Here is a 6971-nt window from a genome sequence, read left to right as displayed (position 1 = left end):
TGAATTTGGATGGGGGCGCCTGGGTGACTCAGTTGCTTAAGCCTCTGACTTCAGCTCAGGTCAGATCTCACGTTCGTGGGTTCGAGCCCCATGTCAGGCTCTGTGCTGACAGCTAGCTCAGAGCCTGGAGCCTGCTTCAGATTCTGTGTCTCCCTCTCTCTCTGACCCTCCCCTGCTCATGCTGTCTCTCTCTGTATCAAAAATAAATGAAACATTAAAAAAATAAAATTAAATATGGATGGATAGTTACCATGAGACTGTTGAATTTCAGTAAAGACAATTTTCATTTGCAGAAATTACATTTTTAACTCTGTGGCAGCTCAGAGGCAACATCATGAGACTATAAGCATCATGGGAGTTTTGCCCACGTAGCCTGGGATCACTTACGTAATGGGTCTGAGGTGAGAATCAAATTATATAAAGATGAAGTGTGAGACGTCTCTTGCCCATCATATTTATGAAATCCTTCAGATTAAGGTCACTTCATTAGGTAATGCAAAGAATTCCAGTTGGAATATGGAATTTAATGACTATTCTCCTTTATAAATGTAACCAGGATGGATTAGTGGGCTGCTGAGTAGACCTACGTGTAATAGTGTTCTCTTTAGTGAAACAGCTTGAGGAAGAAGCAGCCACTTTCATATGAACAGCAAGGGGAAGCTTTTGGACCATGGAGTTACACCAACATGAAACGATCCAAAATTAAAAAAAACTATACCTCAAGCCAAACCCAAGGCTTTTTGAAAATGAGAACCTTTTATACGCATAATGGAGAAACCATATATAAAACTAAAAATATCACCTTGGGGATGCCTTACCTTTGGGATATGAGGCGAGAATTCTTTTTGGCTGATTGGCTTCCCTCTCAGACTGTCCTGAAACGTGAAATTATTTTTTAGAAGGCTGGATATAGTATCAGACACTGACTAACAAACGAGTTTCTCAACTCCTCATGTGTCTCCTCTATGACTGATTCTTCCTATTATATCTTATAACTTGTGACTTAGATTTCCATGTGCCGTTTTTGTAAACAGTAGTCTATTAAATCTTTTAATAAAATATGTGCTGCCTGCTCTGAGATGTCTAGAAAAACCAGAGTAATACATCTTCCTTGGAGCTCCGGGGAAGGTTCTTTTACGTGAATCGAGTTCTTTTTAACAAATGAAGCTTCGGGGTAAGAGTCCATTCAGCAGCGCCTCTGGGAAATCAATGATAAGCAATAAACCATAATCAAAAATGTAATTAGGAAACAGGGGAACAGGCTAGCTTTTAACCCAGAGCTGGTTTTTCACCTTGTAGGATGTAAGCCGATCTAAAGAGGTGGAGACAGATGTTTACATGGAGTTACCGAATTGGGCATGAGTACCTCTTCCTATAGCAGGTCAGCCAAAGTCTTTATAATTTATAGTAAGGTAAGAACACCTTCATTATGTTAAAAAAATTTTTTTTAATGTTTTATTTATTTTTGAGAGAGAGAGAGAGGCAGAGACAGAGACAGAGCACAAGCAGGGGGAGGGGCAGAGAGAGGAGACACAGAATCCAAAGCAGGCTCCAGGCTCTGGGCTGTCAGCACAGAGCCTGATGGAGGGCTCAAACTCAGGAACCGTGAGATCATGACCAGGGCTGAAGTCAGATGCTTAACCAACTGAGCCCCCCCAAGCATGCCTCATTCATTATGTTTAAAGAGTGAGAATCTGTGTAAGAGATTAAGATGTTGGCAAGCAGAATGTGAGAATAAACATGAAAAGAAGGAGTAAGAGGACCTCACAGTCTGTGGGTCCGAGCCCCGCGTTGGGCTCTGTGCTGACAGCTCAGAGCCTGAAGTCTGCTTCAGATTCTGTGTCTCCTTCTCTCTCTGCCCCTCCCCTGCTCATGCTCTGTCCCTCTCTGTAACTTAAAAAAATAAAATGAAACAAAAAAAATTTTTTTTAAATAAGTAGGGATTTATTTCAGAAAGCTTATCAAAACCTCAAATATTTGGTGTTGGGATGGTCAAATCCGGGCATTGCCAGAGCCCTGATGGGGAAAATAGTTGATAAAAACCTGTGCAAGTTGACCTTTTCTTTCCTAATTTGCTGCTCCAAACTTTGCTCCTCTGTATGGCTGGGCTAATGGATTACAATTTCAGGAGACTGTTTCCTCTGGATGCTGCTGCTCTCTGAGTATAGTTAAAATCGTAGGCAAGGAATTGTTTCAAGGTGGTGGATGAAGTCTAGCAACCAAAGTTTATGAGGCTCTTATGACTCAACAATAGACCAGTAACTCAATCTCAAAGTAGGCAAAGAATTTTACTGTTTTTTTGAGCAAGAGAGAGTGCGAGCGAGTGAGCATGAGTGGGAGAGAGGTGCAGGAGAGAGAGAGAATCCCAAGTAGGCTCCCTGCCCAGCATGGAGCCTGATTCAGGGCTCAGTCTCACGACTCAGAGATTATGACCTGAGCTGAAATCAAGAGGTGGACACTCAACTGACAGAGCCACCCAGGTGCCCTCAAAATAGGCAAAGAATTTGAGTAGACATTTCTCTAAAGATGATACAGTACAATAATGCCACTGTATCTTCTGAAGCGTGTGAAAAGATAGCGTCATTAGTCATTAGGGAAATACAAATCAAAGCCACCTGGAGATACGTTTGCAAATCCACCAGAGTGTGGAGGGATTGAAACCCTTATTCATCTGTCTGATGAGAATGTAAACTGGTGTAGCCACTGTGGAAAGATATGTCAGTTCCTCAAAAAGTTAAACATAGATTTATCATATGAACCCAACCGTCTGACTCCTATGCATCTGCTCAGAAGAACCAAACCACACGTCCACATAAAAACTTATACATGAGGGGCGCCTGGGTGGCTTAGTTAGTTGAGTGGCTTCAGTGCAAGTCATGATCTCTCAGTGTGTGGGTTCAAGCCTTGCGTTGGGCTCCGTGCTGACAGCTCAGATTCTGCTGTCTTCCTCTCTCTCTGACCCTCCCCTGCTCATGCTGCCTCTCTCTCTCTCTCTCTCAAAAATAAATAAAACAAAAAAAAATTTTACATGAGTGTTTATAGCAGCATTTCATAATAGCCCAAGGTAGAAACTCAAATGTCCATCAACTAGTGAATGGATGAACAAAATATGGCATATGTATGCGATGGAATATTATTCCACTACCAAAGGAAGAGGCACTGGTAGTTGCTAAAACATGGATGAGACTTGAAAACATAATATCAGGGCACCTGGTGGCTCAATGGGTTAAGCATCGGACTCTTGATTTCAGTTTGGGTCATGATGTTACAGTTTGTGAGTTCGAGCCCCATGTTGGGATTCTGCTTGGAATTCTGTCTCCCTCTCTTTCTCTCTCTGACTCTCACTTATGCTTGTATGTTGTCTCTCCCTCTCTCTCTCTCGAAAAAGTAAATAAATAAAAACTTTTCTAAAATGGCAATATTAGAAAAAAAGGAAAACATAATACCAAGTAGAAGAAGAAAGACCTAAAAGACCACACCCTGCATGATTTATTTCAACTATTCAAGGTGGTAGCAAAACCATTGAGACAGCAAATCAGTGGTTTCCAGGGGCAAGATGTGGGCGCTCTTGTTGGGGTCTTGAAAATGTTCTAGAAATAGGTAATAGGATTGGTTGAACATTCACGTGCCTACATTAAAAAACCACTGAAATGCATACTTTATTTATTTTTTATTATTTTTAAATGTTTATTTATTTATATTGAGAATGAGAGAGGGGCAGGAAGAGAGGGAGAGAGGGACTCTCTTCCAACGCAGGACTTGAACTCACAAACCAGGAGATCATGACTTGTGCTGAAATCAAGAGTCCGAAGCTTAACCGACTGAACCACCCAGACACCCCAGAATTGCATACTTCAAAGGGTAAGTTTTATGGTGTATGAATTATACGTCAATAAAAAATATATACCTCAATAAAAAAACAGATTAACAAAATCAAAGGCCCTCTCTTTGAGTAGATACATAAGATAGACAAACGTTTAATCAAAAGCGATGGGAAAAAAGAAGATAAAACTAAATATGATACAGAACAAGAATGGCCACATAAGATGCATCAGGAATCTGTCCGGGACACATTACCTTAACATCTCACAGTAATGTGAACTTGATCCACTGACCTTGGTGATGTTTCCTGCCTGCCCTTGTTCTCAAATGGCTGTGGGCTCAAGTTTTATCTTTTCTGTGGCCATTGTGCAGGAGTGAGACGGGGGTAGGGGAAGATACAGGCAGCTAATGCAGAGGCCTAAAAGGGAGCAGGCATCTCTTTAGCCCAAATCTGCAACATTGGGCAACCAGAGAAATTTCTGGAATTGTTGCCAGTGACCTGAAAGTTTTGGCCAGCCTTGGGTCTGTTCTGATATGTATAAGCCAGAGCAGATAACCGCCACTAGATGGCGCCACACTGCAGCGAGCCGGGTAAGTGTGAATTTTGTCATTTTGCCACTCCTGTTCCCTGGTTGTGCAGGCTTGCCCCGGACATCTGGCTCACCTTGCAATTCAACAGCTCTTCGCTTAACAGTGAATTTCTTTTGTTAGTTTGCACTCTACTTATCCAATTATGGGCTTTTCTCTCCTCTAGGCAAAGGAACTTAAAACAGATGAAACGGATATGGTCCTTGAAATATACAAAATGGCAGAACTAGCACAAATATAGACTACTTGAAGGAACCATCAATATTAAATAAATATTGCAGGAAGCCTCCTCTCCCTGGAACACCAGCTTCAGATTGTTTTACAGGTAAATTCTACCAAACTTTTGAGAAACATTCATACTTAACTCTTCCTAGATGTTCCATAGAGTAAAAACTGCCCAGCTCACTTTATGGATCTAGTAGATTCATACTGTGTGTGTGGGGAGTACACTCCTCTGCAGGGATGGGGGGCTTCCTTAGTACCAGCTGGACTCTTGGAGCCTGGGTGATGCCCACTGTGCCCCAAAATGTGCCACAAGGGTGCCAGGTCCTTCCTTTGCTCCTTCTTTTCCTCTAGTTCTCCAGAAGACCAGAGCTGTTTGTACTCCAGATTGGAGACTTCAAGAGGTAAGCAGGGACCGTTGATGAACAAGGGGAGTGCTCCCTTGAAGGTGAGGTTGGGCAACGAAAAGACGTACCTGGAGCCCGGGGACCACCAACAGCAGAACTGGAAGAGACCACAGAGATCACAGTTTCCAGAATATTCCACCATCACTTCTGTCTGACCAGGCTGCGTGAATGCCCTGCTCCCTAGGTGAGGTTGTAACCTGGGAGGTGTTAGTCACTCAGCTGGGACAGAAAGTCCTTCCTGGGCCTGAGCTGAAATGTGCTTCTCTGGGGACTACCCAGAGAACATGATCTGGTTGAGGTGCTAACCGGGGAAGGTGAACAGCGACCAGCTCGGGAAAAAACAGAGACTTCAGGTCTGAGGGGCAGAGGTTACAGACCCAGTGCTAAGTCTGTGCTGGCTTTCAACACCTGGGACTTGGAGCAGATGGAAACAGATCAAGGACATGCAGGGTCCTGACCGGAGAAGCCAATGGTGCTGGGTTCGCTGTTTGCATACACCTGCTGCTGGATAGCACAGGGAATGAATGTGTTGGGAAAATCCCATTTTAACTAGAGGCTTCTCTACTACATAGTTGTCTCCCCTCATCCACGGTTTTACGTTCTACGGTTTAAGTTACTTGCGATCAACAACCGGAAGCAGATGATTGTTTTTTTTTTTAATACATATTTTAAGTGTTTATATTTATTTTTGACAAAGGGAGAGACAGAGTATGAGCAGGGAAGGGTCAGAGAGAGGGAGACACAGAATCCGAAGCAGGCTCCAGGCTTTGAGCTGTCAGCACAGAGCCCGTCGCGGGGCTTGAACTCAGGAACTGTGAGATCATGACCTGAGCCAAAGTTGGATGCTTAACCCACTGAGCCAGCCAGGCGCCCCGAAGTTCAACTAGTTTAGATAATGCAAGTTCGGAAAGGCAAGGTTGACTCCTTCTGCTTCTGACAGCACTATGCAGAGCCTAATGCTACATCACAAAGCCTGTGTCATTCACCTTGATTCCTTTCACCACACGGGCATGGTACCCTCTTACATGGTCCCAAGAAGAAGGTTCAGTAGAGCACAATAAAATATCTTGAGGGGGCGAGACCACATTCACATAACTTTTATTATAGTATGTTATAATTGTTGTATTTTATGATTCGATGTTGTTGTTAATCTCTTACTGTGCCTCGTCTGTAAATTAAACTTTATCATAGGTGTGTATGTAGAGGAAAAATCGTAACCCGTATAGGATTCGGTACTGTATGTGGTTGGTGGCATCTGCGGGGAGTCTTGGAACACATTCTTCGCCAGTACGGGTGAACTGTGGTCCTCATATCATTTTTCTATCAGTCCATAGAGAGGAATTCCTCCAAGGAAGATTGCATCTAGGAATTAATTTATTCAATTTTATATACATGCTTTATGGGGACAAGTTTAAAGTGTAAGTAAAGGACGTAGAAGGTGATCTGAGTAAATGAGAGATGTTTCATGAGATGACTTAGTAACATGAACAGGGTGATCCTTCACAAATTATCTGTAATTTCAATTCAATCCAATAAAAATTCCGTTTGGATTTTTTTGACCAACTTGCTAGGCTTTACTCTAAAGTTTATGCAGAATAATGAAACTCCACAGAGTGAGCCAGTGTCTTTTTCAAAAATTGTGATTAACACATCACATGAGGTCTACCCTTGTAGCAATTCAAAAATCTATTTCGTGTTTATTAGAGACAGGGAGAGAGAAAGAGATAGGGGGAGAGAGAGAGAGACAGAGATAGAGAGAGAGAGAATCCCAAGCGCAGAGCCTGACATGGGTTTCAATCCCACCAACCATGATGAGATCATGACCTGAGCTGAAATCCAGAGCTGGACACTTAACCGACTAGCCACCCACGTGCCCAATACACTTATAACCATTTTCAAGTGTGCAGTAGAGTCCTGTTAACTCTATGCGCA

At 42.8% G+C, this 6971-nt stretch overlaps 1 long non-coding RNA gene across 1 annotated transcript in view; it reads right to left on the bottom strand.

Moving 5' to 3' along the window:
* Positions 1 to 2208, bottom strand: part of LOC115293913 — a 19427-nt gene extending 17219 nt beyond the window's left edge. Inside the window, exons 1-2 of the long non-coding RNA XR_003909668.1 lie at positions 2044 to 2208; positions 819 to 875 (exon numbers count right to left, since the gene is read on the bottom strand). This is a non-coding gene — a long non-coding RNA (uncharacterized LOC115293913). The remainder of the gene's footprint in view (positions 1 to 818; positions 876 to 2043) is intronic.
* Positions 2209 to 6971: the final 4763 nt, after the last annotated feature.

Source organism: Suricata suricatta, chromosome 6 (assembly GCF_006229205.1).
Source record: "Suricata suricatta isolate VVHF042 chromosome 6, meerkat_22Aug2017_6uvM2_HiC, whole genome shotgun sequence".
Lineage (NCBI taxonomy): Eukaryota > Metazoa > Chordata > Mammalia > Carnivora > Herpestidae > Suricata > Suricata suricatta.
Note: the sequence above shows the minus strand (reverse complement) of the source record. Positions and strands in the feature narration are given on the sequence as shown.